Source organism: Nycticebus coucang, chromosome 16 (genome assembly GCF_027406575.1).
Source record: "Nycticebus coucang isolate mNycCou1 chromosome 16, mNycCou1.pri, whole genome shotgun sequence".
In the NCBI taxonomy this organism is placed as follows: Eukaryota; Metazoa; Chordata; class Mammalia; order Primates; family Lorisidae; genus Nycticebus; species Nycticebus coucang.
Genome location: NC_069795.1, coordinates 85206747 through 85219183, shown reverse-complemented (window position 1 = coordinate 85219183; position 12437 = coordinate 85206747). Strand labels below are relative to the sequence as shown.

General features: G+C 37.3%; 1 protein-coding gene across 11 annotated transcripts in view; it reads left to right on the top strand.

Moving 5' to 3' along the window:
• LPP (LIM domain containing preferred translocation partner in lipoma) overlaps positions 1–12437 on the top strand; it is a 730287-nt gene that overhangs the window by 571326 nt on the left and 146524 nt on the right. The window lies entirely within an intron of this gene.

Below are 12437 nucleotides of genomic sequence, written 5' to 3'. Positions count from 1 at the left end.
GGATTTATGCTATGGGTATGTATGGTCCTACAGTGTCATAGTCAACATTGAACACTCAAAAGGAAAGGGTAGGAGGGAGTAAGGGATGCAAAACTATCAGTCAGGTACAATAGACACTGTTTAAGTGATGGGTAAACTTAATTTCCTGACACCACCACTGTACCTGTGTAATCTGTGTAACTAAAGATTACTGTACCCATAAATCTATAGAAATAGGGAATAATAATAGTAGAATAAAATAACTTTATAGAAACTATGTATACATGTCTTCCTGCGCTCCTTAATTTTCTAATATGCAAAAGACTCCTACAATCTTTTTTTCTCATTGCCTTTATCCAATTTTCTTACATGTAATATTTATCATCTGTCTTCTCTACTAGAATGTTAGCCTGTGCAAGGGTGAAAATTTTTGTTTAGTTCATTGTTATTAGACATGTATATCCCTAAAATTGTGCTTAGAACAATGCTTGGCACATAGGACATATTCAATATTGTTTAATTAATTACAGAACTAGTAACTGAAAATTGTGAGCAGACATCCACATTCCTTATGACAGGATAGACATAATAGTGTATAGTAAACTACAGAAAGAAAATACTTCATTGGTTTAAGAGATATTTATTTAACACCTTATAGAAACATAAAATGTTAGAGCTGGAAGAGATTTTCAGAGAGTAAGAAACTTTCATATTTACAGAATGATAAAATTGAGTAAGTCTCCTAGGGCCATAAACTAGTTAGTAGCTAGTTACAGCCATCAGTTACAATTCAGACTTTCTCATTCCTTTTGTTAATCAGATAAGGGCACTAGAGAATATATAGAGTAAGACATGGTTGCTACATTCATTGAATTTAAATTTAAATTGAATTTGTGCCCTTGAACTTGACCTCTTTGGCACGTGTCTTTGTGAAATTTAAAAACTGAATTGTCCATGGAAAAGTTACATGGTTAAGATTTAAATTTTTAAATATTAGATTACATGTCCCTCAATTCTAGTTTTCTCCTCTGTAGTCCTTGGTCCCAGGACAGTCTTGTACCTCTACAATTTTCCTCTATCTTATTCTAATTGGGTCAAATGGGCAGATTATCATATTTTGTTTTTTACCTGGGCTGTGCATAGCAACCAGTACTGAAAGGTTGTCCACTTAAATTAGACCTCTTCAAGACTATGAACCACCACCTGGAATTGGTGTTTCATAGCATCTTGGTACAAATGGCAAATACCCACTCAGTCAATTATAGTGATATAGAGATTAATGTGTCTATTATCAGAAGAGTGAAAAGTAGAGAGGAGACTGCTATTTCACATTTGAACATTCTTCATCTATTAACTATGGAAGCAAACTTCAAATTATCATAGAGGAAGCACAGGTGAGGCTTAGTTTGTAGTTTATCTCCGGGTGTGGACTGAGATGTGGCTAGAGCTGAGACTTGAGCTTCCAAGTGCTAATTATGCATTTTCTGATATTAACACACAAACACTCTTGACTGTGAACTCCCTTTCCCCTCCAAACACCCTCTCTGCCCCCACCTGAACTTTCCCCACAACTTTCTCTAAAACACATAGATAATCATCTCCTTCCAGACTTTGAAGTGACATTAGGATTGTCAGAAGGCATAATTAATTGACTGTCAGCAGAGCCATTGTTTGAACATCTGTGGAGCTCTGCTTGGTAGGCATCTGTTGTACTTTTAATTAAATGCGTTCATTCTTCTACAAATATTTATTAAGAGCCTACTACACACCAATTATTGTAGTGTGTGCGATGGGCAATAATGGAAGTGAAATAATGGCCAAAAAGGAGAAGGCATTTGTTAAATCCTCTAGTGCCAAGGGCTTTGATAGAGAACATGTTTTATAACTGACATTGGAAAAATTCATTCTTTTTCATCCAGGTTCAGGAAATTTTGTCCATCGAGGTTCAGGAAATTTTGTCACTGTACTAGCTGACCTATGTCATATAAAATGCCAAAAAGTTCATGTGAAGAGATACCTATTCCTGTGGTGTAAAGACTTAGTGGCAACACACTGTTTGTGGTTAGAATTTCCAGCAAAAAACAGCTAAGTGCTTTTAAAGAAAAAAATCTGAAAATATCCAGGCCAGAAACAAAACAAAACAAAACAACAACAACAAAAAAAAACAAACAGGAAAAAGAGGAAGTCCTAGAACCATGTTCATGTTAAGTACCTTATCCTAATTTTCTTCCTAACATTAACTCTTAGGTCATTCACTACAATACTTCACAGTTCTCATCCCAGTCCTCATTTGGTTCACGGACAATCTTATCTTCAATTTGTATGAGTCTGGACATGGCCCTACTCCTACCTGGCAATGCACGTGATTTGTTAATATTCAATGAGTATGAACAGAAATACCATACAGAGTGACTTGTTAAAAGAGGCTAAGAAGATACAGTAGAGAGGAATGAAGGAAAAGAGAGTTTTTAACTTCCATTGACTTTCTCTTTCCTATTCAGCCTTATGGTTACGGTGAAGTTAGCAAGGTACTTAGAAATCAGATAGCATGACAGCTTTCCCTTTTTTAGTTGGTAGAGGACATCTCCATATTTTGTGTCATACAAACTATCCATACTATTATTTGCCTAATATTTTTGTTTAAATCAACTATTTAACCTACTTTGTCTTCTTCCATGTCAAAATATCAGTTGCTTTTCCTTCAAAAGACATTAAACTAAATGCCATATTTGACTTCTAAAATGTTAATCTATAACCAGCTAATGTTGGAAATATTGAGTAGTGTGGCTGTCATTCGACAAGAAGATGAATTAATTGAATACCATGGTGAATCGATATCCTCAAGGCTACCCATTGAGGTAAGGATACAATCAATAGAGTGAATAGACAACTTATAGAAATGGAGACCATACAGAGGAAACTCTGTAAGTTGACCACACAAGGTACTGTAACAAACTAGTCAACATACAGAGGTGGTCAACATGAGGAACTAGCCCTACTGTTCTGATACATACATGTGGTACACGTGCAAGTCGAAATAAGGTCAATTTAAGGAAGTGGTGGTCAGTGTGGGGAGGTGGCCAGCTATGGAGCTATGGTCACTGTATTTGCATGTTATACATCAATAAAGGACTGATAACAAGACTCTATAAAGAACTCAAGCAAATCATCTGGAAAAACATCAAACAACCCCATTTAAAAAGTGGGCAAAAGACATGAACAAAAGCTTTTCAAAAGAAAGTAAACTAATGGCCATAAAACGTGAAATAATACTCCAATCATAAGGGGAGTACAAATCAAAACCACAAAGAGATATCACCTAACTCCAGTAAGAAGGGCTTTTGTCAAAAAATCTCCAAACACCAAATGCTGGCATGGATGCAGAGAGAAAGGAACACGTAGACATTGTTGGTGGGACTGCAGACTAATCTATGGAAAATTGTTTGGCGATACCTCAAAGAGCTGAAAGTAGAAATACCACTTGGTCCTGCAGTCCCACTACGGATATTCATCCTAAGGAAAAAAAAAATGTAGTTTTATCAGAAAGACATGTGTACTTGAGTGTCTATTGCAACTCAATTCAAAATAACAAAAGTCTGGAGGCAACCTAAGCGTTCTTGCATACGTGAGTGAATTAATAAAATGTGTGTACACCCACATACACCATGGGGTACTACCCAGCCACATAAAAACAGGTGAACTAATACCTTTTGTAATAACCTGGACAGACCTGGAAACCATTCTGCTAAGTGAAGTTTCACAAGAATGGAAAAACAAACAACATGTGTACTCACTATTAAAATGGAACTGGTCAATTAGCACTTACGTGCATATTTGGTAGTAAAACTCAACTCAACAGAAAGCAAGCAATTGGAGGAGGAGGAGAGGAAAGGTACAAATGCCCATCACCACATTATCAGGGCAATGGGCACACTTACAAATTTGACTCAAAATGTACAGAAGCGATTCATGTAACTAAAACATTTGTACCCCATAATATTCTGAAATAAAAGAAATTTTAAAAAGTCTTATAAAGTATATATTTTTTGGCATGCTGAGTTACCATGTTAGCTTGAGAGGTGATCTAACACTGTCAACATCCAGGCATCTAGCATTCAAAGGCTTTCTGGCCATGGTTCTGTGCCACTGACTCACTGTGACATCTTAAACCAGTCTCTTTTCCATGGGTCTCATTCCTCACATTAGGAGATTAGACAACATGATCTATAGTGGTCCTTTTGGCTTTCAATGTCTGTGCCTCAAATACCTTTCATATATTGTCCTCTGTACATCATTAAGTGGGTAGGAAAAACAGCTGCTCCATGTAAAATTACAATACTGCTTTCTTCAGAGTTGCAGAGAAGAAGTAGAAAAGAAACCCAAGAGTTATGTTTTTTGTATTATTTTATGTTCTGCTTGATAGTATTCCCCATTTCCTGAGGTTATGAGAAAGTTTGTTGCCTTGAAAGTTCCAGTTAATAAAAATAAAATAAGACTTAGGATTTGATAAAGATTGACATATACTAGTGTTAGGTACACTAGTAGCATCACTCTGTTTAAGGATTTTCCTGAGCCAGTCATGGCATTCACTAATAGTACTCGGCAAACATGTGTGATACTAATATTGGTAATTATTAATGTGACAACGATCTTTAAAACAGATAATATACCACTGCCGTGGTATTTTAGTTGGTGGAGTGAAATGAGGACTAGACTTGGCATCAGGAAATCCAGTGTAGGTCTTTGTGTGACATTGGTGAAATTTGCCCTGTGCTTAGAAACATATATATATATGTATATATATATATATATTTTTTTTTTTTTTTTTTTTTTAAGGCAATGTCTCACTCTGTCTCCCTGGGTAGAGTGTTGTGGTGTCATAGCTGACAGCAACTCAAACTCTTGGCTTGAGCAATCCTCTTGCCTCAGCCACTCCAGTAGCTGGAATTATATGTGCCTGCCACAAAGTCTGGCTAATTTTTCTATTTTTTTTTTTTTTTTTTTTTTTTTAGTAGAAACAGGGTCTTACTTCCTCTTGCTCAGCCTGCCCTTGAACTCCTGAGCTCAGGCAATCCACCTGCCCAGGAGTGCTTGGATTACAGGTGTGAGCCATTACGCCTACCAGAATATTTTGTTATTCATTATCGAGAGCCATTCTTTTAACAGTCTTGATGATGAACTCTATTTTGCCAGAAAAACTAACAAATCCAAGAATAAGTTAAGAGATAGAACCTAATTGGTTTAAATTAGCTTTTTGGTAGAACCTTTTTCACTCTCCTGACTTTGAGTTATTGCACTTATTTAAAAAGATTATTATTGCTGTCTATTTTTATATGATACTTATTATAGAGCTGAAGTTATATAAGTAGATGTTAAAATGTTTTCTAAACCATAACAGAAGACCAGAAATTAAGCTGTTGGTGTCACCTCCCAAATGCAGCATCTGCTTTAATTTGTGCCATTTATGATTAGTGTGTAATAATGACTCCTCTGATTTTTTTTAATATCAGTGTTTATTTCTATTCACATTAACACTTAGTGTTTTCTTATGTTCTCTTGTAATTGGAATACCATTAGGGGATCCAAAAAGTGTTTTTTAGTCGTGTGTGAGAAAGCAACACACCAAGATATACCACATTGTTCTCATTTGCTGAGCAGACTACTCTTGCTTTTTTAATGTGGAATGCGGAAAAACTAATTGAAAAGAGACAGAATGAATTTTGACTCAGATTGTACAGGATGAATCATAACCCACTTTCTCATCTGAGATGTGAAGAAAAAAAATTAAAGGAAACTAACCACCACGCAGATTTACTGTCAGCGTCAGCATAACCAATATAGAGTGTTTTTCAGCAGAACAAAGAATACATCTATACCAGGCTGAGAATTGGAGATAGTAGGAAACCTCGTTAATTCTTTATTTGTAATCTTCTGCTGAAACTGTCTTTTTTCTGTCTTGGTTAAAGCATTCTAATCAAGAGAATCTGGGACCATCAGCAATGGCTACTCAAACCATTCAAAAATGTACCTGTGATCTCTATTGAACGGTCCGGTCCAGTCAGAGACAGGACCAACCTTCCATCGAACTTCTGGTCCCAGTGTCATTTTGTCAAGTGGTCGGGAACAGGGAACAAGGCCACGGTGGAATTGCTGCTTCCCTGTACAGAACTTACTTGGATTCATTGATGTGCATGATTAAATAAAAACATATTACCTTGTCCTCCTTGATTCTAGACTTTAGATGTTTAATTTACTTTATCTCATGAATGTAGATTTTTTTAAAAAGAGACTGTACAAATAAAGAGGCACTGTCACTGGCTCTAGGACAGTCTCCAGATCTTAAGTTCAGAATTAATTTTTTTCCAATTCTCATCACTGTTGTATTTTATTCATAACTTTCATGGCCTTTTTTCCTCTCATGTGTATGTTTGTATATCTTCTCTCTACTATAAGTTTACCAAGAAGAGAAGCTGTACCTTCCTTATCTTACTCTTTCCCTCTCCCCTGAAAAGCAAAATGAGGATGTAGAGCTAGATGATTTTTCAAATATCTGTGTACCATTCCACCAAGAATTTTGTTTACAAAAGGAGTTCTAGTCTGATTTGATCTGAAAATTCTCACTAATGGTTCTGTTTAAAATAACACTCGCATGTATTGAGCACTTACTATGTCCTGTGAGCTTTACATACATTACTTATATCTTGACTATAACCCTATGAGGTAGATAGATACTTATCTTTTGTAGATGGGGAAACCAAAGGCAAGAGAAATGAAATAATTTGCTCAGGGTCTAGTAGTTGGAGTTGCTGTTTGACCCCAGAACCAGCCTCTTAACCCCTGCTTATACCATGCCCATGACTATAGCTTGCAGAAGTTTAGCTAACCAAGCCATGGTGAAAGATGAGGCCTACAGACTCTGTGCTAATCACATAGTTTTTCTGAAAAATAGTATTCTATTTCTCCTTTTGTTTCTCCTGGAAACATGTTTTTAGTATGACTTGATTTCCTTGGAATGAAAGTTACCATTACTAACCAGGCAGCAGTGAGAAATCTAGGTGCCCCATCTCTTTGTTCGCACCGTATCTGATGTCTGCCAGGACAATCTCTAGGCTCCTCAGCAAGGGTAATATTGCCCAGCTGGACCATTCGGTCCAAATGATATAAGATAATTGCTAAATGTAATACTCTTTGTTAAATGTAGTACTCTTTGTTAATAGCACTTGAGATGGAGAATGTCTCTCCATCCCTCTATTTCCTCTTGAACTTGAAACCTGGTCATTGTGATTTTTAGCATCCATGTCCAGAAACCCTGTCATCCCCAGTATTTGTCTCAATCCAATGCTGCCTTCTTTCACACATGGCAGTAGTTTTAATTTTCAATTATCCATCACAGTGACATCTTGTAGTCCAGTACATCCAGTCTCACTGCCAAGGTGGAAATGAGAAAGAACAAGGGAAGGGAACCCATCTTCAAAATAAGGTCACTCTATTGACATTTCGTCAGGCAAAAGAGTTCAATGCAATAGCTAGCAATTGGCTCACTGAGTCGGAAGTTAATGCTATTTTAGGCCATCAGCGGAAGTGTCAAAGTATCTGTGAATTTTGGCATTTTATTTCATTAGGTTGGTTCAGGAAGCCAGACACTGATGAACTGACTCTTCAACTTAGTTCCCACTCCTAATTTTGGATGTGTGGTATCTTTAGGCAGCTGTTGTGACACCTTGCTTCTAAAGAAAACCTTTTTTGTGGCTCTAAAGCAATCCTGGGAACAATCTACCCCACATGCGACCATCCTGGAACCTCTCATGCTCTACATCCTGGTCACAGTGGCTTGGAGATGGAATCCTCTGGCAGATCAAGGAAGCACAACTCAACTGTGTGCATCCAGTTGCTATTCAGAATTTGTCTATAGTAGCAGCATTCTCAAGGATGCATTAGGCTCAAGATGGACTTTCATTTGGAGATTACATAAGAAGATCTCTGAAAAGAATGGCCTCAGGACAGCAGTCACAGTTGAAGTCAAGAGATGCCCTAGACAGGCCACGCAATTTGTGTAGGTAAGACTAGGAAAATTCTAAACTTTGTGTTGTTGGGAAGGGTTTGGGACCTGACTTTCTTTATAGACATGCTTTAAATAAGAAGGATAAGGCTTTCTAGAAAGGGAATTTATGGTGTTATTTGTTCATTCATTCATTCAGTCATTATTGAAGGCCTACTATGTGCCCAGCAATTACGTTAAGCATTTCCATTGAATGTTAGTCTACAAAATTGACACAGAAGTGTTTACAAACAATTACAATGTGGTAAATATATTACTGGAGTTTGGTGACACTATGGAAGAAAGAAGCTAGAATGGCTTACTACGATTAGAAAAGTAGGGGAAGGTTTTCTCACATAAATGATGTCAGGACTGAATGTTAAGGATCTTTTTCAGGAAAACTGTGAATTCAAGGGCATTTTAAACAATCAATAAGTAGTAAGAAAAATGGTATAAACACCAACAGAAAAAAGTGCAGTATAACCAGAGAAGAGAGCATGAGAAGGAGACGTGAGATTAAAAGGGTGATCAGTTGGTCAGATGAAAAGGACTTTTTGTTTCCTACCAAAGAATCTAGAATCTGTCCAGAAGGGGCTGAGTGAGTGAACAGTTTAAACACTGTTTAAACAAAAAACAACAAAGATATTGATTAAAGATCATTCTGGATTCTGTTGGGGGAGAGTCGTTGAAAGGAGAGATTTGGGGAGTTAGAGATCAGCCTGAGTGCTGTTTGTACTAACTAAGGGAAATGAGGGCCTGAATGAAAGCAGCTGTGTTAAGTTGAAGGGGGGAGGGGCAGGATAGGTCAGAGGAGAGTAAGAGGGGTGGGTTAAGGCTTACTCCTGGGTTTCTATCTTGTGTAGATAATGATATAATAAAGCAATGTGAGAAAAACAGAGAAACTTCAGTAATTATGATGCCATCAGGCCACAGGGATCCCCTCCACTGGGAAGCAGTTTAGTCCCATTCATCAGTAATTCCCAAGTGTTTGTGGTGTGCATGCAGTGTTCTGGGCAGCCGTAAATAAAGCCAACCAAAGGTCTCTGTTGTGGAGCTTATATTCTGGTGAAGAGAGAAAGACAACTCATAAATAAGTAAAAGACATAGCATGTCAGACAGTGGTATAGCTTACGGAGCAAATCATGCAGGAGAAAGGAGATAGTGAGTAATACCGTGACTTGGCGGATGGAAATAACAAGGTGAGCAGTGTCATGACTGTGAGGGCAAGGTCCTTATTGTTGGTGAAAGCTAGTCTGCCCTAATTTTGTTTCTTTTCCATTTTTTTTGTTTTAATTTATGTTATTTCCCCTAGACAAAGGAAAGAAACAGCAACAGCTACATAAACATTTATAAGCACACACAACATACATGCTTACATATACACACATACACATAATAGTTTTTGTGGCCAACATAACACATGCCATGAACAAACTAAAGAAAACAAACTAAAAAAGTAAACATCACCAGCAAAACCAACCTTTCTCAGACATGAATTCTTGCCATTCAAACAGGTAGATAGTGTAAATTTGAAAGTCACAGAAAGGGACCTTAGATTTAATCCAAATTTCTTAATTTAGACAGAGAAATCTTAGATCCAGCAAGGGAGCCTTTACTAAAGGACGCCCAGCTACAGCTAAAATTCAGGTTTCCTGACAGCCTGTGTAGGGATCCTACCCTTATCATGATTCCAGAGAGTTGCAAAGCTTGAGATCTGGGTTCACTTTGCCACGGTGACCTTGAGCAAGTTCCACTTCTCTTTGCACCAGTTTACTCATTTGCAAAGTAAGGACAATTTTAATAATATTTGTGATAGTGGCTTTGGAGGATTAAATAAGTTAATAAAATACTTACAGATATTCCTGACATGCACAGTATGCAGTGAATGTTCACTACATTATTGCAATACCAAGGTTATTAGAACATCATGGTGTAGATTACTGAGGCTCTGTGTGTTTGAGCATGAACCCCAAACCAGCCTCTGATAATGACCACATGTAAGATCTTCTGAAATATTAACTAGTTCTTTCAAGGTCATGGAATAACTATGAAACATATTGATGTAACCTAGGTATTTATTTCATTCACAGAAGTTTTAGAGTAGACAACCCAGTCTAGATCACAGTTATCTGAAATTCTACACCAAAAGTGGAACCCCAAACTTTAAAGACGGGGACGCTTACTCCAGTGTGTACATCTAGCACAAACTGGCTTGGGAGTTGTTAACAGCCATTTATTGAAGGCTGACTGTGTCCCACGCACCATGCCGAGCCCTCTATATAGCTGATCACAGTTAGTCTTCACGAAAGGTTAGACATTCAGGTCTGGATTTTACAGATGAGAAATCAGAGTTTTAGGGCAGTTCACTTTCTTGCCCAAGGTTATGTAGATATCAAGAGACACCTTCAGTCTTCATAAACTGGGTTTCTGTCCCTCTTTGCTGAGCAGAGATACCTGTTTTCAATGCTCAGATATCTGTTTCCTCAGCTAGTTACTATATTCTGCCATTAGTCTGCATTTTACACTGTTGCCCTTTCTGTGCCATTTCTACAGCTCATTCATAGAGTTACGTAATCACAGATGGTTAAGGCTGGAGGAAGCCTTGGTTTCCTGGTTCCCAGCATGAACACTAAGAATCACCCAGGGGAACTTTGTCACAAACCTACACACCTATCTTGTACATACTACTGACATAACTCTTCATCTGCTGAGAAAATATTCTCACGATGAGGAAATGTAGCAGATAGTATATGCCATATTCCCCAGATGTAAAGGAAGGACAAAACAAGAAAACCTTGAGTATTACTGATGTAGTTTAACCTTCTCAACTTGTAGACAAGAAAACAGAATTAGAGAATGGCAATACGTTCGGAAGATTTTTTTTTTCTTGTGTTGTTTATGGCATAGCTACATAAGAACCTACATATAACCTCACTTCTTTCCATGTTAAGCAATTTGTTTATTCCTCAAAACTGCCTTCCTAGAATGCGTAATGTCCTTTGTTAGGGTTCTAGAGGAATATAAGGCAAAAGGGAGGGAGTGATTAACATGCCTAGGATCCTGTGGCAAATCAGGAGGTCAGTAGAGAGTAAGTTGATTAGATTATGCTGCTCTACACCTATTCATTTGGTTCTGGTGAAGTCAAATATGGAATGCGTATTTTTGTAATACTAGATTTTGGGGTAGCAGAGCTTTTTGTGTCTGTTTTCAATTTCTGTGCCTTTGAAAAATGAACAAATACCAGAGATGATGAAACCTAACAAGAGAATTATCTCCTAGATTTTCTGTGCTCTCTCTTCTCTAGTCAATTGATATGTCTGGTAGTGACCCAGCAGGCTATTGTAAGGTTACTGTGTTTGTTTGTTAAGTAAATGTTTATGGAGAGTTACTGTGTGGCCATCACTGACCGAGGTAGGGTGAATCAGACCTGCTATAAATCTTTTCTAGGGAAAAGTGTACTATGAATAAATATGGAGGTCTTTGCCCCCAAGAAATTCACAGACTGTTGGAAGGTAAGGAATCAAAAATACCTGATAATTCTTTTTCCATATGACGTAACTGTAAAGGAGCTGTGGACATATGGATATGAGAGAGAATGTCTTGGGGGCCTGGGAAAAACCAGGTAATTAGGGGATAATATCTGAGTCCAGTCTTCAAGAAGAAATAGAATTTCTTCAAATAGATAAAGAGAAGAAAGGTGTTACATATAATAGAAACAGAATGTGCGAAAGTATAGAGGTAGGAAAGCATGGACTGCATGGAACAGGAAGACATTGCAAACTTTATAACAGAATTTCTCTGGAACTGAAGCAATATTGAGTTGAGGGAGCAGTGGTAGGATATGGCGGGATAAAGAATTTAGGGGGTCCAATGGTGAAAGATCTTGTGTGATACGTCATAGGAAGGACCTTTTTGCATGTTTTTGTGTGCGAAGTAGGAAGTTATTTACTCTTGTTAAACAGCAGGTAGCATCAGATTGGTGACTTATTAAAAAAAATAAGAGGATAACCATTTTATTGTATATGCCATGTAACATCTAGATAATGTTAGAAAGCCCCTTCACAGGGGATAGTGGGACTGGAAATTTTATGAGAATAGATTTAAGGGACTTGGGGGATGAGAAAAATGGTATCACTCTTTGTTTTCTCACTCAATTCAAAACAGGAAGTGCCTAGGTATGCAGAAATGCAAATCAGATCAACTATATTTTTGGTGTGTTTTGTATATTTAGATTTTCACATATCAGCAATACCATAAGAATATTATTAAGGGACTAAGCTACCAGATTCAACTAAAAGAGGGATATTGTGTTTTAAAATTACATGCAGATTTAAAGATTACTCTCAACTTTCCAAAAATAAAAGATCTTCAGAACATTATGTGTGTGCATATGTGTTTTATCTGTGCTGACTACACCTTC